The sequence below is a fragment of the Dromiciops gliroides genome, chromosome 2 (assembly GCF_019393635.1).
Source record: "Dromiciops gliroides isolate mDroGli1 chromosome 2, mDroGli1.pri, whole genome shotgun sequence".
In the NCBI taxonomy this organism is placed as follows: domain Eukaryota; kingdom Metazoa; phylum Chordata; class Mammalia; order Microbiotheria; family Microbiotheriidae; genus Dromiciops; species Dromiciops gliroides.
Window position 1 is genome coordinate 88,223,455 of NC_057862.1, and position 27,558 is coordinate 88,251,012.

Genomic DNA, 27,558 nt, shown 5'->3' on the forward strand with positions numbered 1-27,558 from the left:
TTCCAAGTGGCTATATAAACGAAGACATGATCCTGCCAAGAGCCATGCATTAGAGTCGGAGGCAGCTGTTGCTGCTGATACCCAGCCTGCCCCTGCCTCTGTCCATCCTGCTGCCCTTGACTCTGCCCAGCCTGCTACTGCTCACTTTCCTTAACTGTTCGCTTTGGAAGTGGGAGGCCTAGAGCTGCCTCCCCACTATTGGTGACAATACGACTCAGTGACAAGGGTTATCAACAGCATTTAAAAATTCTTTAAATAATGTTTTATCAAAGTGATATGCAGATATATCAATATCTATTGATGTACATACATATACATATACATATACATATACATATACATATACATATACATATACATATACATATACATATACATATACATATTACATTACTCTGGCAAGAGACTTTGAAGAAGTCAGTGTAGTTCTCCTGCTTTAAGAAAATGGAGTGGCATTAAAGTCCAATTAGAGCACACACCCCTCCTTTTACAGGTGAGGAAATTGAGATTCAGAAAGGTGAAGGGACCTGCTTGAATGAGTTCACATAGATAGTTGTGTCACAGGTAGGATCTGAACCCAAGTTTTTGGATTCCACAGCCTGACTTAGGCTTCCTCCTTGTATAGGGCTGTCTGGACAACTGAACTAAAAATGCATATTAATGTGGGTGGAAATATGTTAAATCGTGTTATTATTAATGATCATAATACCGGTGATCGTTTGCATTCACATAGTTACAAAAGATCCCATAGCTGTTTAGTACTATTTTCTTCAAGACTGTTATAAACTTAGGGGGATTGCAAATTGAGTCAAAATCCAGCTTGTCTTTTCAGTGTTTACATTTTCTTACAATCTTCTAATTGTAAAAAAAAATCCATTTATTTTTCCTCCCCTGGGAGCATATAAATTATAAAGAATATAAAGCTTATCATAAATGTTGAGCTGGAAGGGATCTCTGAGACCATGAAGTCCAAATTCCTTATTTGATAAATGAACAAACTGAGTCCCAGAGAGCTCAATGTCACGTACATAGTAAGCATTAGAAGTAGGATATTAATCCATATCATTTGCTTTCCCCAATATCACACTGCCTCTATCTTTGTAAGCATACTATATAATCTATAAGAGTGACACTATGTTCCATAGGATGATAGACTTTTAGTGCTGGAAGGAAACTCGAATCATTTATTCCTACCCTCTTCATCACTGAATTGATGAGGCAAATTAGGGCAGTTTTGCCCAGCTACTCGGTGGCAAGACTGAGACTTGATTCAGGATCTCAGGCCCCTGTTCTTTCTAAGACACCAGGCTCTGAGTCAAATTGGTCTTTCAACAGTCTCCAACATGCTATTTTCACATTCTTTCATTAAGTGACAAATATGGTGATGTTTTGCATGATCACACACACACACACACACACACACACACACACACACACACACATATATCCCATATCAGATTGTTTGCTGCCTTGGGAAGGGGGGAGGGGAGGGAGGGAAGGAGGAATATAGATTGGAACAGAAAAATATAAATAAAAATGTTTAACCTGAAAAAAAGAAACTCAAAAAACCAAAACAAATTAGTTTATCACATGTTTCATTAGAATGGCCTGGAGTTGACACTAAAGAGTTAGTGTGAAATAGTGGAAAGCCCAAGATTTGAACTCAGGGAATTTGGGGTCTAGTCTTAGTTCTGTAACTAGCTGGGTGTGTCACCCTGGGCATTTCTCTTCAACTCTGTAGACCTCAGTTTTCCCATCTGTAAAATGAAAAGTTTGAACAAGATGACCTCGAGATCCATTTTGAAAAACTAGTAAGCTTTATGGAAAGTATGATTTAAAAAAAATCTTCTAATCATAAAACCATCTATTTCTTTTTCCCTTTCCTTGAAATTTATCATTTATAAGGAATAAGAAGAAATTAATTACTTGAATTTACTGTGAGTAAAATCTCATCAAAAATCTGGCAGCATGGGATAGACACTTGAAGTTAGGAAACCTGGGTTTAAATCCTCCTTCAGATATTTGCTTAGTTGCATAGGAAAGCTCTCTCAGAGCCTTAGTTTCTTCATCTGTAAAATAGAGATAATAATACTTGTACTACTCACCTCAGGAGGTGGAAGAAAGTCTGTTGCAAATCTTACAGTGCTACATAGAGGTAATATATCCATTTGGAAAGTATTTCCTACTTACCAAAAAGACAGTGTACCAAATATCATACCTCTCTAATGAGTCATTTTCTTATACACTTTAAGTTTAATTTAATAAGCATTTATTAAATGCTGGCCATGTAGGTACAAAGAAAAAATTAAACAGTCCCTGCCATTAAGGTGCATTATTGAACCAATGAAAACTAAGCATTTGGGTTAAAAACTAACAGATTTAAAGTAGTTCAAAGCAATTAAATAGACAAATATGGGAAAACTGCCTCTGATTGGATGTGCATTTCCAAAAAGCATATAAGAAAGGCCTGACTTGAGATGCTTCCTAATAAATTTTGAAATTATAGGCCCCCCCTTTATTTTCCAATAACAATTTTTATCAAAGAACATAACTTTGTTTGGTACTTACATTCAAGAGATGAGCTGGGGGCTCAGCACCCTCCAGCCCCACCAAAACCCGAATATTTTACTTTCAGCTGGATGTGCCCCTTCTACTCCTCACACGAGAATTAACTGAGCCACCTTAACCAGTTTAACAAACAGTGCTGTCTCCACCCTCAGCCAGCCCTGGATGACGGAAACCAGCTCGACTTCATACCTCCTTAGCCAGGGCATGGCTTAAATGAGGCTTCCTGAGAGTTTCTGTCTAATACAGAGCTGACATTTTAGAAAACTGAGATCTGAACACACTAGCGCTAATAACGAGTCCGTCGCCTTCACTGCTGGGGCCTTTCCCAATTATTCCATCAGCAGAATTCCTTTTAGAAAGGGCTTATCCAGATTAAAACTATGTCAGTGATTTACAACAGCGGTGTTGAATGTGAGAGCATGAAAACTCTCTGGAATACTGTATGCTTATTTGCCCTTAGCACATTAAAGCAGGAAACTGGAGTTTTCCTGTCTGGGGGGAAAAGGAATTAAATGTGCCTTTTATGCATGGGAATTATTTTGCAGTAAATAATGCTGAAAAGCAATAAACAGGTACTCATTTGTATTTCTGATTATTAAGGTATAACCCTGCTTCTGATAAGTAAATGCACAAATGCATCATGTTTTCAGAGATCGTCGATAGTTGGGACCAACTCATATGTGAGAAGAAGAGATCGCTCTGGAGAGTTGCCAGAGGAATTGCCTGCCAGGCGATATTTTCCCCCTCAAGCTCTGGCATGGCCTGGGAAAGTCACCTTTGTTTTACCATGAAGGAGTTTTATGTCTCTAGGAGTCCCCTCTTCAAATACAGACTTGGGTTGTGTGTTGGAGCTGGGGGAAGAGGAAAGAACTCTGGACCAAGGGTAAAGAGGCTTAGGTTGCAGTCCTGGGTCTGCCACTAAAAGATTTTGTGAAATTGGGTAAATCATTTTCTGGCTTTGGACCTCAGTTTCCTCATCTGTTATGTGTGAAAGAATTGGACTAAATGATCTCTGGGATCCCTTCCAATCAATCAACAAGCATTTACAGTTATCCCTTCCACATCACAACTTTCTCCATTGAGGTTTCCATAGATCTTGGGTCTGCACGAGAAATTAAATGAAAATTTGGGGGGGAATTTTTGCAGAAGCCACAGATAACACATGAAGGCCAGCAGATGACATGAAGTTTAGACACTCAGAAATGCATAAAATATATGTGTAGTTATGTATACTATCAATATATTTTATCTCTTAATATCATAATAATTCAGACTTCTCCTCTGGTACAAAAAGAGGGCCAAAAATTTTTACATGGATTTTCCAGATCATGGGGTGCCATGCCCCTAGTCCCCATGAAATGAAAGGGGTAACAGTATTAAAAACCTATACATGGGGGCAGCTAGGTGGTGCAGTGGATAAAGCACTGGCCCTGGATTGAGGAGTACCTGAGTTCAAATCCGGCCTCAGACACTTAACACTTACTAGCTGTGTGACCCTGGGCAAGTCACTTAACCCCCATTGCCCTGCAAAAAAAAAAAAAACACAAAAACTATACATGTCATGGGATGCATTGGCATTTAAGGCTCAAAGACAAAAATAAAATAGTTCTGCTCTTAATGAGTTTATATTAGATCATTCTACTGGGGAGATATTCTTATATAAGGATTTACAAAATAAAATAACGAGATTGTTTCTTTGCACTTACTTTATAAGCTATGGATAGTCCATTCTTGGTTTTGTGCCCCTTTACAATCTTTGAATAGTTCACTTAAGGAAAGTTTTATACACTTTACAAATTTTGAATGTTTGAATTCAAAGTCTGAAAGGGGCCAAATCTTTAACATTTCATTATCTCTGTTAAATGGGAGATTCAGTACATCAAGGGTCCCTGATCAATTCCCCCCATCATCTCCCTCTCCTATTAAATATCTGCTATTCCCAAAAAGCAACTGGGATTCTTTTGAAAGATTTGTACATACTCTCAATTCTAGGCAGCTCTCTGGTGATGTTGGGGAGGCTCAAACATTGTCCTTCCAAGTTCCTCCTCAGTGACTTACACACTGAGGGAGGACTCCTGCCAGGAAAGCCAGGGAAGGCTAAACTCAGGTAAACAAGTAGGGAACTTTCCTGTACTCTAATCTAGGATGTTCAAGGTAGCTGAAGGCCCTCACACTTTAACCAGTAGAGGCATGTGGTGGGGATGTGGGGGGTGGAGTGGCCTGAAGCCTTTAACTTTAACCAAGGATGTTTTAGTATAGCCTGAAGGCTGCCCCATACATGCAAGAGGATGTAGAAACCTTCACAGGGGCAAGGGAAATTGGGAATGAGACCCAATATGGCTTGTTTACTCCATGCAAGAGTGTGTGACAGCAGAACCCGGTCTTTTGGGACATAAAGTCCCAAACCAGAAACTGACACTAGAGATATGTGTAAATGGAAGAAAATTTCCAACACTATGAAGAAATACTATGTGTTAAAAGACAACAAAGAGGTGAACCCATAAGAAGAAAGTACATTACCAACAATACAAGCAGAGCCTCAAAGAAAAAAATGGTTCGGCCTGAAAGACTTGAAGAGTATATTGAAGAGCCTCACACAGGTCATATACTCCCTAAAAATAAATTAAAATCCCAGAATGGAGTAAATGTATTTCAGTGATTCCAGGAGAAAACAAGAAATATTAGAATTAACTTCAAAAACAGGTCAAGGAGAGTTAATTTAAGAATCAACTCTTTGAAAATCATAACCAAATAAAGAACCTACATTCAATATTTCAAGAAATGAATAATATTTCCAAATTCAAATTTTTCTCCCTCACTCCCCTCCCTGCCCCCCTCCCCAAGACAGCAGGTAATCTGATATGGGTTATATATGTATAATAACATTAAACATATTTCTGCATTAGTCATGTTATAAGAGAAGAATCAGAGCAAAAAGGGAAAACCTCAAAAAAGAAAAACAGCACCAAAACCAAAAGAAATAGTATGGTTCAATCAGCATCCATATTCCACAGTTCTTTTTTTTCTGGATTTGGAGAGTCTTTTCCATCATGAGTCCTTTGGAAATTTCTTGTACCATTGTATTGGTAAGAATCTAGTCTATCACAGTTGATCAACACATAATGTTGAGGATACTGTGTACAATGTTCTTCTGGTTCTGCTCACCTCACTCATCATCAGTTCATGTAAGTCCTTCTAGGCTTCTCTGAACTCTTCCTGCTCATAGTTTCTTACAGCACAATAGAATTCCATTACATTCATATACCACAACTTGTTCAGCCGTTCCCCAATTGATGGGCAGCCCCTCAATTTCCAATTCCTTGCCACCACAAAAAGAGCAACTATAAATATTTTTGTACATGTGGGTCCTTTTCCCTTTTCTTTGATCTCTTTGGGAAAAAAGACCCAAAAGTGGTATTGCTGGGTCAAAGGGTATGCACAGATTTATAGCCCTTTAGAATTCTGCCCAAACCTACGAGAACAACAGGTCAAAGTAAAAATAGAAAGAATTCACTAATCAACTCATGAAAGAAACCCAAATGGAAAACATCCAGGAATGTCATAGGCAAAATCCAAAGCTTTCAGGTCAAAGGAAAAAAAATCCTATAAGTAATTAGAAGAAAAGGTTTGAAGCACTGAAGAATTATGGTCTTTTTTTGGCCAATTTTATGGGTTTGATATGAAACCTCTGAGTTGTTTTGATGTGCATTTCTCTTTCTGTTAGGGATTTCCCATGGTTATGGGTAGCTTTCTTCTTTTAAGATTTACCAATTCATATCTTTGGCCCATTTATTTATTGGAGAATGTCTCATTCTTATATACTTAAATCAGTTTCCTGTCTATCTTAGATAGGAAAACTTTATAAGAAAAAGTTACTGCAAAGGTTTTTTTCTTAGCCAACTGTTACCCTTGTAGTTTTTTTTTTGCAATGACAATGTTTGTACAGAAGCTTTTCAATGTTATGTAATCAAAATTTTCCATTATTTTCTCCTGTGATCACCTCTATTTATTCTTTGGTCAAGAATTCTTAACTTTTGCAAAATTGTGAAGCACATTTTCTTGAATGTTTCTCTAATTTGTTTATGATAAAATCCTTTATATCTAGGTCCTGTATCCATTTGTGGCTTATGTTAACATATGGTGTTAAATTTATGTGTGAATCTAATTTCAACCAGACTACTTTCAGGTTTTCCCAGTAGTTTTTGTCAAATAGCAAGTCTTTACCCTGTAATTGAGCTCCTTAGGTTTATTAAATAGTGTTCAATTGCTTCTGTCTCCCTGTGCTTACCTGGAGTGGAGAAATGGCCTACTGTGACTTTCTGCAGGGAATCTCCCAATTAGGATTCAGTCTGGTAAATTTTTTAGATTTATTTGGAGGAGTTTGAAAGGAAGCAAAGCCATACTGCTTCCTGTTGAGTCTAAATCTTAGCTTTTGAGTTCAGGTGAGGGTATATTCACAAATCCTGAACTGCACTGATTAGGGCACCTATCTCTGCTTTTCTGGGGGCAGCTAGGTGGCACAGTGGATAAAGCACTGGTCCTGCAGTCAGAAAGACTCCTCTTAGGGGGCAGCAGAGGATAAAGCACTGGCCCTGGATTCAGGAGGACTTGAGTTCAAATCCAGCCTCAGACACTTGACACTTAACTAGCTGTCTGACCCCAGACAAGTCACTTAACCCTCACTGCCCCTCAAAAAAAACAAAGAAAGACTCCTCTTCCTGAATTCAAATCCTGTCTTAGACACTTACTAGCTGCATGTCCCTGAGCAAGTCACTTCACCCTGTTTGCCTCAGTTCCTCATCTGTAAAATGAGCTGGAGAAGGAAATAGCAAACCCCTCCAGCATCTCTGCCAAGAAAACCCCAGAAGGGGTCAAGTACACAAAACTGAAATGACTCAACAACAACTGCCTTTTCACAGGTCATTCCCCATACCTGGAATACTTTCCCTCTTCATCCCTACCACCCAATTACTTTCAAGGCTTAGTTCACGTGCCATCTACTCTAAGTTCCCCCAGTTGTTATACTCCCCAACTCAAATTACTTTGTATTTGCTTGACAAATATTTTGTCTTTATCTCTGTGTGTGTGTTGTAGTCTTTTCCCTGTAGAATGTAAGTTCCAGAGGGCAGGAAGTATTTTGTTTTTTATTTTACACCCCCAGAAAATTTACAAGCATGCCAACTCAGCTTAATTGGTTTAATGCATGTGACTCATTAAAATGCTGAACCGCACAAGACTTGGACAGATCTTTAGGACAGTCTACAAGATACCACCTTCCAAACAATGGGACATAGGCCCATTAATGCTTGCTCTTTGGGCCCTACCATTCAATCAGTCACAAATCCAGCTAACTGTGCATAATGGGCATGGAGATAGGAGATTTTGAAGAATGAAGGAGAAAGGGAGGGAATGTAGTAGGATTGAGAGACTGTAGAGAAGGGGAAGGGGACTGGTCATGGAAATGTATTTGTTTTTTATCATTTATTCTAGCCCACATTTCTCCCTATCCAGAAACACAGTGTGAGAGACTTTGTGAAATGCTTTGCTGAAATCAAAGTATCCTATGTTTATAACATTCCTCTGGTCTACCAGTCGTGTTACCCTGTTTAAAAAGAGGAAATGAGGTTAGTCTGGAATATACCATTCTTGATGAAGCCATACTAGCTTTTAGTGATTGCCCCTTCCCTATGTACTCACAGACTTCTGTATTTGTTTATCAGAATCTGGATATTATTCCCAAATAGGATGGGAACTCCTTCAAGGCAAAGGCTGTTTCATTTCTATTTTTGCATCCCCTGCCCCTAGTATAATGCTTTGCACATAGTAGGTTCTCAATAAAAGTACTTTAAAAAAAGTTAAATTGAGGCTATATGATGCATTAATATATTTTAGCTACATATATATGCATATGTGTGTACATATACACATACATGAAATCAGCATGTGAGTAAGTATACTCGTTCAGTCCAGTATGGAACCCAAACCCATATATTGACTTGAACAAAGCTCTCTCTCTCTCTCTCTCTCTCTCTCTCTTATTTTTTTCAAACGAATCCTTGATGAAATTTTCAAACTTCAACTTTATGTTACTCATAGTTTCCATGCAGGCCAGAAATTAGAAAGAACCAAACTCTTTATGAAAACAAGCTGTTGTAACCCACAAAAATCCAGACATCAGTGTTCAACCCCAAAATTGAGCCATGCTATCATTTTGAAAAGTCAAGGACAAGAGAAACATAATGGGACTGGGGATAAGAAGGGGATTTTGCAGAATGAAGAAGAGAGAGAATGTAGGGGGATAAGGAGACTTGAGAAGGGGAAGGGGACTTTATCACTTTATCTAGCCCAACCAGAATCCTTAAGTATAGGAGGGAAGATATCTGTGACAAATCAAGTCAGAGTCCAGGACATTAATTCTTTTAAGAGTCAGGGACATTTACACATGGCAAAGCTGAATTTACCCTAAAGAATTTACCTGAATTTACCCTAAAGTACAAGTACTACCTTGTACTTGACATATGGCAAGGCCTGTGGCCTTAGAAAGAACTCTGATCAATATTATTAAGGGAAAATTGTGAATAACCTAGGAATCTACTTCTTTATATTTTGTAAAATATTCCTTAAAAGCTTATATTAAAAAAAAATGACTCAGGATTTCCTCGCTAACCTTTGAACCAATCTGTGTCTTTCTTCAATTATTCACTTGTTGGAGATCAAGAATCACATTTTCATCATATTTATTAGGTTTTTAAGATTATCTTTCTTAGGTAAGCTCCTTCAGGAGGAGATACTGGATTTCTAATGGATCCAAGGCACATCAAGAACACAAACACTTTTTCCTCATTTGTTTAATGACACTTTACATTAATATGGTGATTTCCAGTTGACAAAGTTGACATCTATAACCATAAGAGCTTCCATTCATATAATGCATTAAGAATTGCAAAACATTTTACATATATGATCTCATTTGAGCCTCCCAAGAAATCTGGAGGGTAGATACTGTGGGCATTATTCCCAAAAGACAAGTGAGGAAACTGAGGCTCAGTTTATTAAGTAATTTGACCAATTTTATAAATCTAGGAGAAAGAGCTGGGGCTTGAACCCTGTCTTCTAACTCCTAGCATACTGTTCTTTTGACTATTCCACATCGCCTCCCTATTAAGGATTTATAGCTGTTTTAAGTCTATTATAAAGAGTAAGAGTAATCAGTCTGACCATGGATGGCTACTATAATTTACTGGCATTAACAGGTGACAGCATGTTTTGTTGATGTTGCTGCATTACCTGATTCATACATCATGCACAATGTTGTTGTTGTTCATCCTTCATTCTTGAAGAGGACCGATGACATCATCAGTGTAATGTCTTGACTTGTGTGTGAACTGGATTTGAATGAGGCAGAGCTACGCAAAGTCATCAACCTTGTTCTCTCCTCCAGAGTCACTGGAGTCCAGTAGCAAGACAAAGGTCAAGATGACTGGCTGTGGCCTGGGATGCAGTGGGTGACCTTGGCCTTTCTAAATTAAGGTATTTCCCAGGTCTCAGTTTGTTTGAGGCCATGCCCACTCAATGACTAAGAGTTAGGTAAGAATTGAGATAAAAGATGGCCCACAGATGATGGTATAGGGATCATTGCAAAATAGGCATATGACGATTGTCTAGTTAGAGTGCCCTCCTCAGGCTGCATGTTTTAATAGCAGTTAGTCATTCAAAGACTATAATATTACTTTAAATCACAGCATTGATTAATAGGCTCCTATTTCAGGAGGTAGAAGGGAAGATCTGGAGGCCTTTTAGTCCAACCTTCTTTTAGACATGAGGAAACTGATATTCAAGAAAGTAAAGTGACTTTCCTGAGATTACACAAGGGCAGTGATGAAAATCAGAGGTGGGATTGGAACCCAGGTCCTATATAGGAAGATCTGAAGAACCACATTGACTTCTAGGACTATGCGTAGCTCACCTGCGATAGTGAACCTGAACATGATTTTGTTGCTAATTACAATTCTGTTGTTGCTTTGGCTTTATTTCTTTCATTCTTCATGAAATATTTATTGTATTCTTGAATACTTAAATTCCACTGCTTTCATGCCTTCACATGTAAGTTCTCTAAGCAAGCTCTTTAAATTCTGACTGGTTACAGCTGTCTGCCATAGGTAGATTCGGTTCCACCCTTCTGGAAATAATTTTGTTTCCCACCTTATCAACTCTACCCCTAGTGTCTGACTATGAAACTTCACAATTAAAACTTGAATTTATACTCTGACTCTAGTTCTTCCTGATTCTGCCTTTGAGACCTCTGGTAGAATATGCTTTCCTGGCTTGATGTGGGACTCAATATTCAGTAGTACATATAAAATACTCTAAAACAAAAACACATAAAACAAGTTACTATTAAGAGAAAAGGGGGGACAGCTAAGTGGCACAATGGATAGAGCACCGGCCCTGGAGTTAGGAGTACCTGAGTTCAAATCCGGCCTCAGACATTTGACACTTACTAGCTGTGTGACCCTGGGCAAGTCACTTAACCCCAATTGCCTCACCAAAAAAAAAAAAAGAGAGAGAGAGAGAAAAGGGGGATTTCACAATGATACCCCAATAAAGAGCCAGCCCTGATGTTAGGAAAACTTGGTTTCAAATCCTGCCTCTGGCATGATTTTAAAATAATCAGGGATGCATTGATAGGTACTGCTACCAATCATACTTATCAACACACAAAGTAATTTTCTTAAATACTCAGCATAGTTATATGGTAAACAAAAACCAATGGGCCACAAAAGTCTCATGTAGGACAAGGAGGGATGGATACAACTAGAATTTTACAGAGGGCAAAGGGGAACATTAAGATCTACAGACCTAAGAACTGAGAGCAGAAGAGGAATGCATGCATACATACATACATATCTGTCTATCTATCTATCTCTCTGTCTAGTAAAGTAATGATCTTATCAGCAATATTTGGGGATTTTAACTGGAATTTGTAGACTGAACAGGAACTAATCAGATAGTGCCAGATCTAAAGGAAGATTTCTCAAGTCAATAGAGGTAATAAAGTTGAGCCAAACATTTTTTTTATTATTAACCAGAGCTGAACTTTTGGGGTCTCAGCTAAATTAAAAAATCGTGCGTTAATTATGTGACTTGCTATCTCAGGAAAGATGGCAGGTATACAAAAATTCTCTCGGGATAGACACATACCAGCTATGTGACCTTAGACAAGTCACTTAACCACTAGGGCTCAGTAGCTACAATGACTCTCTAATACTCTAAGTTGCAAAATAATTGATGACTTGCATTTGTAGAAGGAGTTTCCACACTAGGAGCTCCAGATATCTTTAAAGTGGCAGATTATGCATACAACCACTTCTTTTCTTTTCTTTTCTTTTCTTTTCTTTCTTTCTTTCTTTCTTTCTTTCTTTCTTTCTTTCTTTCTTTCTTTCTTTCTTTCTTTCTTTCTTTCTTTCTTTTTTTTTGCATGGGGCATTGAGGATTAAGTGACTTGCCCAGGGTCACACAGCTAGTAAGTGTCAAGTGTCTGAGGCCAGATTTGAACCCAGGTCTTCCTGAATTCAGGGCTGGTGCTTTATCTACTGCACCACCTAGTTGCCCCATAACCACCATTTCATCAGGAATGAAGATGACCCCATCCTGGGGTCATAGAGATGCCTCCAGTCCCATTTAGCAGTGATAAAAATAATTCCATTGGACATGATCAATGTGGTCGTTTATTTTGCTTAATTCTGCTTTGTTACAAAAGTAATCTACTAAGATCATATTGGGAAATGGCAGGGTTGTTTTGGTTTTTTGTTTTGTTTTGTTTTGTTTTGTGGGGCAATGGGGGTTGAGTGACTTGCCCAGGGTCACACAGCTAGTTAAGTGTCAAGTGTCTGAGGCCTCATTTGAACTCAGGTCCTCCTGAATCCAGGGCCAGTTCTCTATCCACTGCACCATCTAGCTGCCCCCAGGGTTGTTTTTTAAAAGCATCACTACAGTTTTAAAAAATAGCATTAATAATGCAATGATCACCATTTTGTTTTGTTTTGTTTTTTTAGTGAGGCAATTGGGATTAAGTGACTTGCCCAGGGTCACACAGCTAGTAAGTGTAAAGTGTCTGAGGCCCGATTTGAACTCAGGTCCTCCTGACTCCAGGGCCGGTGCTCCATCCACTGCGCCACCTAGCTGCCCCAATGATCACCATTTTGCAAAAATAAAGTGTTTGGTTTTTTTTTTTTGGCAGAGTTGGTAAGTGGCAGAATCAAGACTTAAAAGAAGATCTTTTCTAACCAAAGCTAATCCAATTGACAAGGCTACCCCCTGACACCCAAACAAAAAAGGATCTTGTGTTTCAGAGCTGAAAGGAATCTTGGAGACTAATTAGCTTGTGCCCCTCATTTCACAAACGAGGAAACTGAGGCCTAAGGAGGGGAAGTGATTTGCCCAAGGTCATGCAGGTCGTAAGGAGCAGACCTTGGATTTGAATACACTTCTTCCGACTCTATATACAGTGCTCTTTCTATGATGCCAAGAGAGGCAGACAGAGCAGAATGCCAAATAGCTACCAGGAGGAGATCTGCCCCGTCAGCCCGTGCACAACCACTTATCCCAGGCGCTGTGCGGACTGCTGGGGAGAACAAGAAAGGCAAACACTGAGTCCCTGCTCTCAAGGTGCTCACGTTTTAATGGAGGAAACAACAAGTGCGGGAATACTTCAAAGAAGACATTTTGCTTAGGTAGTGGAGGATGCTGGATGTCCCAGAGAACAGCCCAGGGGGCCCGGAGGCCACTTTGCCTTGCTAAATCTCATTGTGTAGAACTAGGGAATGTTCCAACTGGGAGAGACCTCAAAGGTCTTCTTTTTACATGTCTATCTAAATTAGACTTGGGTCTTTATCCCACCTCCCACAGACACTGCTGTCAGACTCCCTGGAGCAAAGCTGGCATTTTTAGAGGTACTTCTGAGGGGCCTGGGATCTCTTTCTAATGTTAGCAGCTTGTGCCCCCATTCTGGTATGTTCTTCCCAATATCAATCACCACTAACAGGTAGTATCCTCCCTATGTCACTGATTGACCCCATTGATTAGCGTTCTAGTATCATTTAATCAATTAATAGCAATTAGCTTTTACAAAGGAACATTTAATGAGAAGATATAGTAAGAACAGAAGTTATAAAGCATTCTTCTCCCCTAATACCTGGGCTCCTACTCTCCCCTATACTACCTTGGCTCTTCCTGGAAAGAGTGGGGTCAAACAAAAAATAGTTGCTACAAAGCATTTGCCCCATCAAGTTCGCTTCTGAATAAAGCATTGTTGCTGAGTGAGTCACTTCCTTACTGTCCTATAGAGCATTTGATAATTCATGACCACATTGGGCCAGGCAAGTCATTGGTGCCATATCAGGTTTGGCTGCTGGTAAATTCTGGTATGACCTCCAATCCCTGGACCTTTTTTTTTTTTTTTTTTTTTTGCGGGGCAATTAGGGTTAAATGACTTGTCCAGGGTCACACAGCTAGTAAGCGTTAAGTGTTTGAGGCCGAATTTGAACTCAGGTCCTCCTGAATCCAGGGCTGGTGCTCTATCCACTGCACTACCTAGCTGCCCCTCTGGACTTTTTAAGATTTTACAAGACCCTGTACTAAAGGAAAGAAGACACAAACAGACAGGATGCAGAAACAACAGCAGGGCCATGTGTTCATGGCTTACATGGTAGGAGCATAGGTGAGGAGGCCCCAGCGTCTCTCCCCTACAGGGGATCCATAGTACTTTTTGCCTCACTCGTTGTCAGAAGAGCTTAAGTTGACCCATGCGATTTTTTTGTATGCTCAATCAGTTCCTGCTCAACAAAGAGACCTTTCTCCTCACCCCTTGATAAGCAAACATTAAACAGTCATAGAATGTCTACACATTCTCCAAAGTCCAAGGGAATCCAAGGGATTTTCAGAAAGAAAGCAATGTACATGTTCATGAGCCTTGAGCTATCATTGTCCAGTCCCCTATGATATAAAGACAAGGAAACTTAGTCAAATCCCCCCAAACAGTGGCATGTCTGAAATAGCATACATAATCAGTATCACTACCCAAATTTGAACTAAGTTCCAATGTTTCTTCCATTCCAGTATACTAGCTGCCTTGAAAGCTACAAGGATTTTTTTCCACACAGGAAACTGGAGGTCTCTTCTTGTTTGAATAACCTCTGCATGGCTTGATGATCATTTGTCCCCCAATCAGAGATGGTCCTAGAGTACAACTGTCAAGTAGATAAAATTTGTTTTTGTTACTTTCCCACTTCCACTTTCACTACCCCTCTGTGTTTCCTCCCAGAGGCTCACCTTTTCCTTTCTACCCCATTTTAGCAAGTTGCCTCAATCCAAACCAAGAGAACCCTACCTACTGAATTTGAGGCAGAACATAGAGAAGTCTTATAGGCTGAACAGGCAATAATCAGCAAAGCACTGCTGCAATCGCAGTTCCATTGAATTACTAGAGTATTATCACCTTAAGATGCACCCTGAAAATGGCTTCTGAGGCTTCCACTTGTAGACTAGAAGATTCTCAAAGACAGAAAGGCCTTCAATCTCCTTAATTATGAATCTCAAATGGGGGAATTTCTGGGACTGGGTGAAGTTATTTTGGTGGGGGGCAAAGTAATAGAAAGGGGCCTTCTCAATAGCTCTGAAATCTAAACCCCTTGGCCACATACAGAGTGGCCCACTCCTTCCTATTTGTGAGGGCAGCCCAGTCTCTACACTAATCTTTTTTTTTTTTGAGTATCCCAGGAGCTTTGTTTGAAGCAAGTCCTCAGAGCCTATCTCTATTCCCCAAGGAGCAGCCAGGAAGTCCCATTTCTGCCCCCTCCACCACCACCTCTGAGTCTTTTTAAAAGTTTTATCACTATACTTTGTGTAAACATTTACCGATTATTCCCACTTTGTGAGAGGCCTCTTGTGACAAAGTCAAACAGTTCAGTAAAACTGAGTACAGTGACTTCATTTGAAAGACTTCATCATTTCATGTCTGAAACACTCGCTGATCTCTTGTTTAAAAAAAAATGAATAGAAATCTATTTTCTCTTCCTCCCTCTCCTTATCACACTGGAAAAAAGAAAAAAAATTCTCATAACAATTATGCCTAGCTAAGCAGAACAAACTCCCCTTTAGGGGCTACATACAAAAATATATGTATCTCATTCTGCACCTGAGTCCTTCACTTCTACAATGTACAGCTTGTTTCTTCATCAACTGTTCAACATTTATTGAGTACTTACATATAGTAAGGAATTGGAAATACAAAGATTTTTTTTTAAATGACAGTCATAGCCTCCAAGGAGTTGGAGGGGGTGGGGGTGGAGGTATGGTTTGTAGCATACCAACTGTGTGAAGATAACTAGGATGTAAGATAGAGTGTAGGGGGCAGCTAGACGGCACAGTGGATAAAGCACCAGCCCTGGATTCAGCAGGACCTGAGTTCAAATTCAGCCTCAGACACTTGACACTTACTAGCTGTGTGACCCTGGGCAAGTCACTTAACCCTCATTGCCCTGCAAAAAAAAAAAAAAGTAAGATAGAGTGTAATGAGGACAAAGGTGTACTACCAAGTCTACTAAGTAAAAAGAGACCTGAGATTTTTCATCCTTGAAAAATGAAGAGGAAATGTCTTCAAAAGTAAATTGAAGTCCTGGAGGCAGGGAGGGGCCATTAAACAGCTGCCAAAGAGTGTACTTCTTATTTGGCAATGCAAACACTAATATCATGAAATGCTCTTCAAAGAATTGGAAAATATGAGCAGGAGATCTTGTGACTGGCCTAGAGTCCAAGTGTTAGCTGCCTCATCTGGTTGGTATGAAATTCGAGACGTGAAATAACTTTGTCAGGTTCTAACTTGAGCTTTATTATCAATTTTAGCAAAAGTGTCTTCACGGACATTGTTTACCAAGTGCCTGAAAGTGAGTAGATTGCCACACATCTTATGAAATCTAGTTATTGCCTATTTACTTGACTGGTTCTAAGGACTTCTGAAAGTGAAATGTTTGCTCCCCAAATGCATGGAGGTTATAAAGCTCCATCTGGGGACCACCCTCCAGAATTTGAAAACAAAGTCAGGAAAATGTCACTCTTTGAAACAGCATCAGCATAAAATGCGGTTGGCCAAGAGATGATGTGGGAATAGGCTGTTGATGAGAATAGAGTCTTCTGAAACCCCCTCAGGGAAACACAAATCCAAAGTATAGCTAAAGTAAATAAACTCTTCCCTCCAGCACTGTACTGTAGCATGAGGTAATGTTGCTTTTGGGTGACTAACAAGTGTGATCACCTCAGTGAAGAACAGTATCCACAACTACATTTGGGGGTCTACCAGAATGTCCTCCAAAAAAGCAACTAAAGAGTGAGTGATTGCAAAGGAAGCTGTACTCTACTGTATTGTGTCATGGTGAAGCAAATATTTTCATAGCAGATTGGTCTATTTAGAGACTAGAAAAAGGAAAACCAAAGATTAAGAATTTGTCAGTGTTTATTCAGTGCTGCTGGGGGGTGGGGTAGGTGGAAGGATGCTTGGATTAAAGATGATCTCTATCAGTCCTTTGGAAAGCAGTATAGACAGAGTGGGGAAGTACCATTTGTCAAGCTACCCAAACTCCATGGAAATAATACTTAACAACATCCATCTCCTTTGGTTTTGATTCTATGCCTCATCAGCAACCTTCTGGCTTTGTTAATTGACTATCTGAGTGAACTCACCTGGAAGGATTCACCTGATTGGATCATTTGGAAGGAATACCCTGTACAAAAGACTGATGCTAGTTCTCTTCTCATTGTAAATCAGCAAACTGGCATTCTGGTTTATAAGTTAGAATCCTAATTTTGTTAAGTTTGAATAGTGTGAATCAGCTTCCCAGAAATCGGTACCTTTGGATGAATTGATCAAATTGAGTTCCCTTCTAAACCTATTTGTAAGGGGCTAAAATTTTAGCTAGTCTGTCTAAAATATCTAATGAGTGGTCGCCAATAAATTATAGGCTTTAGCAAGAGTTAGACTTTTAAGCATTTATTAAGGAGAATAAGAATTTGGTAAAGAGAGAGAGAAAGGCCTAGATTTATCTATCTATTAAAGGGAGAGTGCATTTCTAGCTCCACTCTCCACCAGTATCCTGACAAAAGAGAGGGAGAGAGACAGCCTCGCCCCCTCTTCCTCCCACAAGCAAATGTCACTTCCTGACGCCAAAGAAAAGCTTCATGGCCTTGCCCTCAGAGGCCTTCTCCTCATGGTGGAGCTTTCCTACAGTAAGTCTCCAGCAGGTGGCATCATTCCAATCATTACACTATGAAACTGAGGATCAGACCCATGGGGCTCAGCTCTACCAGTCAACCATTCTGTCTTCAATATCTTCTTTATAACTGCAATAACTCTAACACCTGCCTTGGGAAAAAAAATCTCTCAAGGTTTTGCATACACTTTGCATGATATACTGAAAGAGTGATAAATTTGGAATCAGAAAGACCTCGTCTTGCTTCTCACTTCTAACACTTGCTGTTTAAATATGACTAAATCCCTTTAGTTTCTTGGAGCCTCAGTTTCCCCATTTGTAAAATGGTCATATTACCAGTAGTACCTATCCCAGAAGAGGGTTGTGAGGTTCAAATGAGATTGTATTTGTAACATGCTATATAAAAATCATTGTTAGATTGGGGCCAGAAAAGCCTGGGTTTCACTTTCACCTTCACTGTGTACTGGCTCTGTGATCATAGCCAGATCACTTAACATCTCTGTAACCCAGCTGACACATTTCTAAAACAGTTATAAATAATGGTAACCAACCTCACAGGGTGGTTGTGAAGATCAAATGAAATGATGTATGTACGATGCTTTGCAGACTTTAAAGTACTAAGTAAAATTAAGCCATGACCCTTTGTGTCTAATGTTGTTATTAATTCAAAGTACTTGCTAACATAATGATTATGCCATGCTTTACCTGAAGTTTGTATTTCCCCTAGCTCCTGCTCATTCAGCACGCAGGAGATGCTTAATAAATTTTGTTGAATTGAATCAATGAATCTAACCAGAAATGTACACAGCCATAAATACTCTTTGTGCCTCGGGATTCCTTATGTACATGGATTTGGGGATGCTAGGCCACTTCTCCAGTGCCACTACCAGATTGCAAACAGGTGTTAGCTGTTCGACTGTAGAAAGCTTTCCCTTTTGCCTGGACCTATTTGATTTACAACACTGGTGTATGGTGCTGGAGTTAATCTGGAGTTAAAAGTCATGGAAGCCAATCCTGGCCAAAGTCTACATGGGCTGCTCACAGACTTTAATCTGGCACAATAGGATTTCCCCTTTTTTGGTTACATACTAAGGACACTAATCATGCTGTATGGACCATTCAAAGACCATTATTAATATTTGGGAAACACCAGGAAGTAATCTTGCAAAAATACTTCTCTTATTTCTGTTGGACATGTATATTTCACAAGGACAGAAATGTAGACACAAATTTATGCTTACAATCTATAATTTTAAAAATGCATTTATCTTTATTTACGGTAAGACATCTTGGCATCCCACCTCCCTTCCCATCAAGACACTGGCCAGATCCTGTGGATTTTTCAGATGTCTCTTGCATCTATCCCTTCCTTTCTATTCCTATTGCTACTACCCTCATCATCTCACTCCTTGACTACTGGATTAGCTTTCTAACCAGTTTCAGCTGCCTCTATTTTTTCCTTCTTCCAACCCATTTTCCCATCTGATGCCTGATTAACCATTCTAGACAACATTTTCTCATGTAATTTTCCTTCCCAGAATTCCTCCTATTGCTTCTCAGTGCCCAGGATAAAATCTAAATGCCTTTACCTGGCATTAAAAGCCCTTCCTGCCCATCTTTCCAGGAACTTCCTGATACAAATCCTCTATTCTCATTAAACATATCTATCCACCATCCCCATTCTGCTTTCTTTCCTGCGTGCTTTTGGTGCATTGCCTCTGTCTGGAATGCCTTTCTTTTCTCCCAGTATAAAAATCCAGATCTTCCATGAAATCCTAGTTTAATTCACATCCTTTCCAAAAATCCTTTTTTTTTTCTTTTTAGTCATAACCTCTTCCCTTCTTTGAACTCCTACAGCACCTTACATCTCTACCACTCTACGCTCTTCTCATTTTCAGTCTAGCATCCTAAACAGTCTTCTCCCTCAGCTAATTTCCTTCCCAACTGGACTATAGTCTTCAGAGGCAGGCACTAGACCTCTACTCTTTGCATTCTCCATAGCAAATAGTGCAATGACTGACACATAGTAAGTGCTCAATAAATTTGTAAGAAAATATTTTTTCTGGCCCAGCAAAGAGTAGATAGAGGAGATTTAACACTAGCAGGACTAGGTACATTGATGGACACCAAAATTTTATTATAATTTTACTTTGAAATAAAAATGTTCATCTTATCTCTATTTTATTTGCCTTATGGATTAAAAAAAAAAGGCATTGTCAATGAACGCAGCTTGGTCCTTTGAGGTATCCTTAAAGTCTAGCCCTTCTAAAGATCATCCTATGAATGTTTCTCCTGAAGGCAGCATAAACTTATAGAAATAGATGAACACATTTATATGACTATAAGACCAGATTTGAAATGGGAGGGTATCATGGATTATTATTCATAGATCTTTAAGGAAAGAGCAGTTATCATTGGGGAATTGTTTGAATAGTACTACGTGAGTCAGTAGGTTGGACTAAGTGGCCTTTCGAGGTTTTCTTCCAGGCCTATGATTGAATAATTTTTGTTAACTTCAGAATATTCCCAATTCAATTCAATTCCACAAACTTACCAAGCTACTACTCTGTGCAAATCATGGTACTAGGTGCTGGGTATCAAAGACAAAAGGAAACACTCCCTGACTTCAAGGAACTTAGATTCTATTGGGAGGATACAACACGTACTCAGATCAGTTAGTACAAAATACAGACAAAGTCAATACAAAGTAATATCTGGGGAGGAGAGCATAATGACCTGGGGACCAGAAAAGGCCTTACATAGAGCAGGAGGTGACACCTGAGCTGAGATTTGAACAAAAGTATTGTGTACATGGGGGACAGCCAGTGCAAAATCATTGATGGACTGTCATGTGAAAGAAAGGACCTCCAGGTCACTCCAGCTGAATTTTAGAGGCCAGAAGGGGGGAGTAAGGTAAAGTCACCTGAAGGCTTTCTAGGCTTCAGAGTATGAAGGACTTTAAAGGCTCAACAGAGGAATTTGTGCTTTATCTCAGAGGCAGGAGGAGCTCTGAGCTTCTTAACCAGAGCAGTGACCCCATCAGACCTGTGCTTCAGGAATATTAATTTGGCAGCTGTGTGGAGGTTGACTGGAGAGGGGTGAGAACTAACTGCAGGGAGACCAGATAAGAGGTGATGAGGGGCTGCCCAAGAGCGACAGCTACAAGACCTGAGAGGAGGAGATGGACATGAGATGTTGCAGAAGTAGGCGAGACAAGACCTGGTACCTGGAGGTGAGGAAGAGGAAGGAATGCAAGATGACTCAAAGGTTTCTAATCTAGGTGACTGGACCCAAATAAGAAAGCTCAGAGGAAGGGTGAGTTTAGGGAGAAATAAAAAGAGTTCCATCTTGGACATCAGGAGTTTAAAATGCATACATACAAAACTTTGAGAGATGCTCCTTTCCTTCTCCTCTAAAGAGAAATAACCACATTTCACTTTTCAGTGCTATCCTGTAATGGTCTAAATAGTCTAGGAAGACCAGAGGATCATAAGATTTACAGTTCTAAGGCACATTAGAAATCATTTTTCAACCCCCCTCATTTTACAAATCAGAACACTGAAACCCAGAAAGATTAAGTAAATTGTCCCAGGTCACACAGGGAGTAAGTAGCAAGCCAGCATTAAGTTTGAGATCTTCCAACTACGAGTCTAGAGGTCTTTCCATTTTAATGCAGCCATCTCCTAAAGTACAGGTTTTGTTTAACATGAAATAAAGCACTTTTTTCTAAAAAAAAAAAGTCTTCAAAAGTTATGTAGTGTTTTTCCCCCAAATGCTTTGGAAAAATATCTGAAATTATTTACTCATAGGTAGAGAATCATAGGGGTATTAAGAACCCCAAGAACTTAATATCTCCAAACCCAAACACCAGATTGTAACAAGATGGTAATGATTCCTTAAAATTAAACGGTCTAATGAAATGAAATATTATGTAGATTGTCCCATGTCTTAGTTTGGGCTTGGGTCAGTTTTGACCTGTCAATGTGGCTAATAACTACCACCAAGAATTATTCTAAGAAACACACGTTTTCTCTGAACATCGTGGCAACTTAAATGGATAATCACAACATTTAAAATAGTACTATAGGTGCATGGCTATTATCTTGTCCAAATCTCTCATTTTACAGATGAGGAAATCTATCTGGAAAGTTATTTTGTTTTGTGCAAATCCAAAGAAGAATGAATGCAAATGCAGTCATAAACCAACATGATTAAGAGCTTATAAATAACTCATTTTCCATAAAGTCTTAAGTTCAAGTACCTTCTTAAATTACATTGCTGCTTAATTACAAATGTGTGATATTAAGGCCTCTTGCTGACAGAACCATTAAATTGTAGAATTTTAAGGCTGGAAGGGAGTGACCCTTGCTCATTTAAACCAACCCTTTCATTTAACAAATGAAGAAACTGAGGCCCAGAAAAATCAGGATATTTGCCACGATTGGCTATTTGGGGGAAGAAATAAAAACCATCTTATTTTTTAAAAAACAAACCCCAAATAGAAACACAAATAAGTTTTAAATTTCACTCTGTAAGAAAAAAAATTAAAAAGACTTTTCAACATTCATCCCTCTAATCTCAGTTGCCAAACTAGTTCAAAGTACATGTTCTTTAAAGAAGAAAATAGGATCTGTGGCTTACTTACCCAGTGTTCTGTTAACATGAACAAGAATAAGGAAAAAAGACCACTCTCTTCCTGATTTTATAACTTTTCACCACGGTTTTTCTCTCTCCCGACTCATAGTCCCTCTTTTCACCCCCAGGATCACATGAAAGCAAGCGTTCTATAAATGTGAGTTGGCTTAAGGTTGAGAACACTATGCTGGATGGCTGCGAAGTGTAAGGAATCTGACCCTGGGAGCTTTACTGCTGTGACACGTCAGTTCTCAAAAGGAATTTTCAGTCGCAAGATGAGAATAACACAAGAGGCAGCAAGCCCTCAGGTAGAGCTGAGGGGGACTACTGCTTTTCTCTGACTGTATACTCAGGAAAATTGTGCAGCTTCTTTGGAAAATGAAGGCCTCCTGGACAACCTTCTGCAGCCAGATTCATTTAACTGAAACAACTCTTTACTTCAACTTAGCCAAATCGTGCTTTCAACTAAGACTGAGAGTCGGGGTGGGGAGGGACAATAGATCTCCTGATACGAGGTGGTAGGTCAGGCTGATCTCGTAGGCCCCTGTAGGTTTCATAAAACAGAGCAGTTGTCTTTTTCTTGGAATACCTTAAATAAATCCCTCTTTATTGAATTCTAGAAATCAACCTATATTATTATTATTATTATTTTGATTTGTTTGTTTTGCAGGGGAATGAGGGCTAAATGACTTGCCCAGGGTCACACAGCTAGTAAGTATCAAGGCCAAATTTGAACTCAGGTCCTCCTGAATCCAGGGCTGGTGTTTTATCCACTGTGCCACCTAGCTGCCCCTGAGAGACAGTGATCTTTAAGAAGATCACCTTTAAGATTATAACCATTTCAGATTATGAGGTTCTAAAATATCTAAAAATTAAAGCATTTCACTAGATGTGAGTAGCCTGCCTGCCACTTGCTAGCTGTATAATCTTGGGTAAGCACTAACTTCTCTGACTCTCAGTTTTCTCATCTGTAAAATGGAAACACTGATATTTGACCAGCTTACCTCACAGGGTTGTTGCAAGGCTCACCTTCAATTATATTTTGGTAGATTCTTTTAGAATGGTAAAGCAAATGTGAGATACTATTATTTGAATATATATTGAACACAAATAATAGTGCAAGTGTAACAGTGATATATAATGCACAATAAACATGACCATTTTAAAATTTGGAGGTTTTTTTCCCCTTCTGTTATGATGATTTTTAAAAAAATCTTTTTTCAGGAAGGAAAAGTGCAATTCCAGGTACCAGTTGGAAGCACTTTGAAAGATTTATTTACCACTATTTTTTTTAGGTCTTTCATCCTGACTACATGATATGCAGTTAAATTGACAATCTACTGAATTTGTTTACCACAGAATCTCAGAGCTCAAGAGCCTTTTAATCCAACCTATAACACAAGTGGCTACCCAGGCAGTGAAAATACACCAAGTCTCTAACATAGTAGAGAGCAGTACATGAGCTCCTTTTCTTCTGAATAGGAAGGGCAATTTAGGGAATACTGGAAACTTGAGCTAGAAAGGGAGGACACTAAAAAGGAAAAAGGATAAGGAATAAGGTGTGGGGCTCTGTTCCCTCACACAATGAACATAGATCAGGGCAAGGAGGAGATAGAATCCCCATGCTTCTCTGATCCATGGCTTTGGTAGCTATTGTAATAAACTGATGTAGTGCTAAAGGGGTTAACAGGTACATTGTAGGGGCAGATAGAACAGGCACTGCCCTTCTCAGTCAAAACATGCCAGCCCTCTAGGCTTGAAAAATAACGTCTGGGCTCAGAATTGAACACAAGGAGAGCAGACTGGAATGTGTTTGGGAAAATGCAAAATTCTTTTAATGTCCCCAAGCTTCTCACTGAAATAAAAGCCCATTTTCAAAAAACAACATTATTCTCCTGATGTTATATGTCAAGTAGGTATGAGTTACTACAGTCTCTGAAGAGCTGAAATTGGGGATCATTAAAAGAGTAATAGTCCACAACAGTTTGTAAAATTTTGGATATGGTATTGCCTAAATGAAGTTTTTTGGGGGGGCTGGAGGGAGCAGCTAGGTGGTGCAGTGGATAAAGCACAGGCCCTGGATTCAGGAGCCTGTGCTTTATCCATAATAAACAAATTATGAGTTCAAATGTGACCTCAGACACTTGACACTTACTAGCTGTGTGACCCTGGCCAAGTCACTTAACCCTCATTGCTCTGCTAAAAAAAAACCAGTTGTGATGTAGTATTTTTAAAAAGGTAAATGATATTGTCAGAGAAACTAATAACTGAAAAGACCATCTAATCATGTTGAGAGAGTGAGGACTAGCTATATGCTCCACTAGTACTCTTCTGATTTCAAGAAAACACACAGAATCAAATGTCTCTGCTAAGGGTCTGAGGTATATAGACAACTAACAGAATATAGAAGACCACAAGCCATTCCCCAATAGATAAGTGGTCAATGAATATGAACAAATAATTCTCAAAGGAACTGAAGAAGATTAAAGACCAGGTGAAAAATGCCCCCAAATCCAAACAACTCTGAGGTTTCACCTCACGCCCAGAAAATTGGCAACAATGACAAAATATGGGAATAGTCAATGTTGGAGAGATTATGGAAAGATAAGTACACTGGTGTATTTTGGTGCATCAGTGAATTTGTAGAAAAAAAAAAGCCCCATAGATAGCTGGCTAGATAATAGACAGACAGATAGATAGTTAGATATATACACAGCTATCTGTATCAATCTATCTATATCTATTATCTATCTATCACCTATCTGTGGGGCCTTTCTTTTTGTCACTGAACTCCTAGTTAGCTTTGGAATTCTCTGATGCACCAAAATACAAAAGAGTACATACATACATACATACATACATACATACATACATATATATATGTATATATATATATATATATATATACAACTATACACACATATACACATACCCCTAAATATTTGTGCAACATTTTTGTGTGTTAATAAAGAGCTAGAAACAAAGATACTTATCAATTGGGGAATAGCTAAACAAATTATAATACATGAATATAGTGGAAGATTACTAAGTGTAAGAAATAACAAATATGGCAAATACAGAAGATTGTGAGGTCTTATATGAATTGATACAAACTGAAGTAAGCAGAACCAAGAAAACAGTATATACAATGACTACAACAATATCAGTGGAAAGAACGTCAGTGACACTATCAAGATAAAATGCTATAGGGGGCAACTAGGTGGCATAGTAAATAAGGCACCAGCCCTGGGCTCAGGAGGACCTGAGTTCAAATCTGGCTTCAGACACTTGACACTTACTAGCTGTGTGACCCTGGGCAAGTCACTTAGTTCTCATTGCCCGGCAAAAAAAAAAAAAAAAAGAAAAAGAAAAAAAGAAAAGGAAAAGAAAAAGAAAGAAAGAAAGCTAGAACGCTATGAAATTAGAATGAAAACGTTTGTCACCAAAGAATAGATATGAGATGACAACTCCCTCTACTTGTTTGTAGATGTAGGGGATCATAAGCATAAGATATTGAATATAATAGCCCTTTTTGGGGTTATATTGTTTAGTTTTATAGAACTTTTTCTTTTTTTAACCTTCATATTTTAGTATTAGGCATGACTCTGGGAAAGAAGGGGAGGACTACAATGGCAAATATAGGCGATATGAAAACAAAAGTTATCTATAAAAATTTATCTTAAAAATGAATTAAGGAAGAATATGAAGATTTCAAGCATGCTGTGTAAACCATCTTATGCTGAACTCATGGGAGAACATGAACAAGAGTCTCACAGGATGAGTTTATGTTGTAATCTTTATTATTCAAGGAAATACATTAACGAGATTACAAGTACATTGGCATAGCGAAGTATGGGAGTTGTTAGGCTTTAAAATATTCATTATGCCATTATTTCCTGTGTAATAACAAGCAAATGGGAACGTTTATGTAGTTTGTCATCTACTTTCCTAACTCCCCTTTCTTCAGACATACATGAATGAAGATGAAGTTTCTTAAATGGAACCAAATGCAATCATGCTTTTACTGCTGTACAAAGAAAAGATTTTATCTGTTCAAGTACATCTTGAGTCCTATTCTAACTTGTAGAACTAGCCCAATGCCATTCATTTATACTATTGTTGTCATCAGCTTAGCATATAATGAAATCATTTTGTAAAGATGAGTAATTCTTGCATAATTTTTTAACCTAGAGCAGGAAACACTGAATATTAGTACTCCATGCATAGTTCTTTTTTACTTTTCCTTTGAAGGAGAGGTCAAATCACATTTTTACCAACTTCAAGGAACTATCCAAAAATCTCTGGCTTAATGGAAGAAAATCTCTGGTTTAACGTAGAAATAAAAAGTCCATTGACTGGGGTTTCTTTTCACACAAAAATTTTCATTAAAAAATATCTGTAGTAACGAGACCTAGCCTGAATGTAATCTACATTGTCATGGATATGGATTGCATTAGGTTTAACTCAATATTCAATTTTTCGTTTATATAGGATCTTAAGAATAATTTTTTTAGTGGTCCAACCACTTAGAAATCATTGGCAGTCATCTGAAAACTTTGGACATAATATATTTCCTTTGTAGTTGCTACTACACTAATGACTAATCATCTTTTCTTATTTTTCTTGGATGAGAATTGGACAAACTCACAGTCCTCTTTAACTCTTCATCTACCCTTGACCTCTTTATACAATCAATTGTCAAATCTTGTTGATTCTGAATTTACATTTCTCACCTCCATTCCCTTTTTCTCTACTTATATAGTCACCACTCTTGTCCAGGTCTTCATTATTTCTTTCCTAGATCTTTGCAATAGCCTCCTTGTTGGTCTCTGCACCTCCAGGATCTCCCCTCTCCAATTCAAAAGTGATTCTCCTGAAGCTCAGGTCTGCCCAGTGTCATTCCACTATTCCATAAACTTCAGGGCTTTCCAGTTACATGTAGTGTCAAATAGAAACATTTTTTTAAAAAAATTAACATTTCAAGCCCTTCACAACTTGACTCCAACCTACCTTTCTTGCTTTATCACAAAATAATTCCCGTCACACACTTTCATTTCAGCCACATTAGCCTTTTTTGGCTGATCGGTACCCA

At 38.8% G+C, this 27,558-nt stretch overlaps 1 protein-coding gene across 6 annotated transcripts in view; it reads right to left on the reverse strand.

Annotated features, from left to right (window-relative positions):
- TACC2 (transforming acidic coiled-coil containing protein 2) overlaps positions 1–22,600 on the reverse strand; it is a 306,574-nt gene extending 283,974 nt beyond the window's left edge. For all 6 annotated transcript variants that reach the window (XM_043983128.1, XM_043983126.1, XM_043983127.1 and 3 more), the window contains exon 1: positions 22,477–22,600. The gene's annotated coding sequence lies outside the window, so the exon portion shown is untranslated. The remainder of the gene's footprint in view (positions 1–22,476) is intronic.
- Between the last annotated feature and the right edge of the window lie 4,958 nt (positions 22,601–27,558).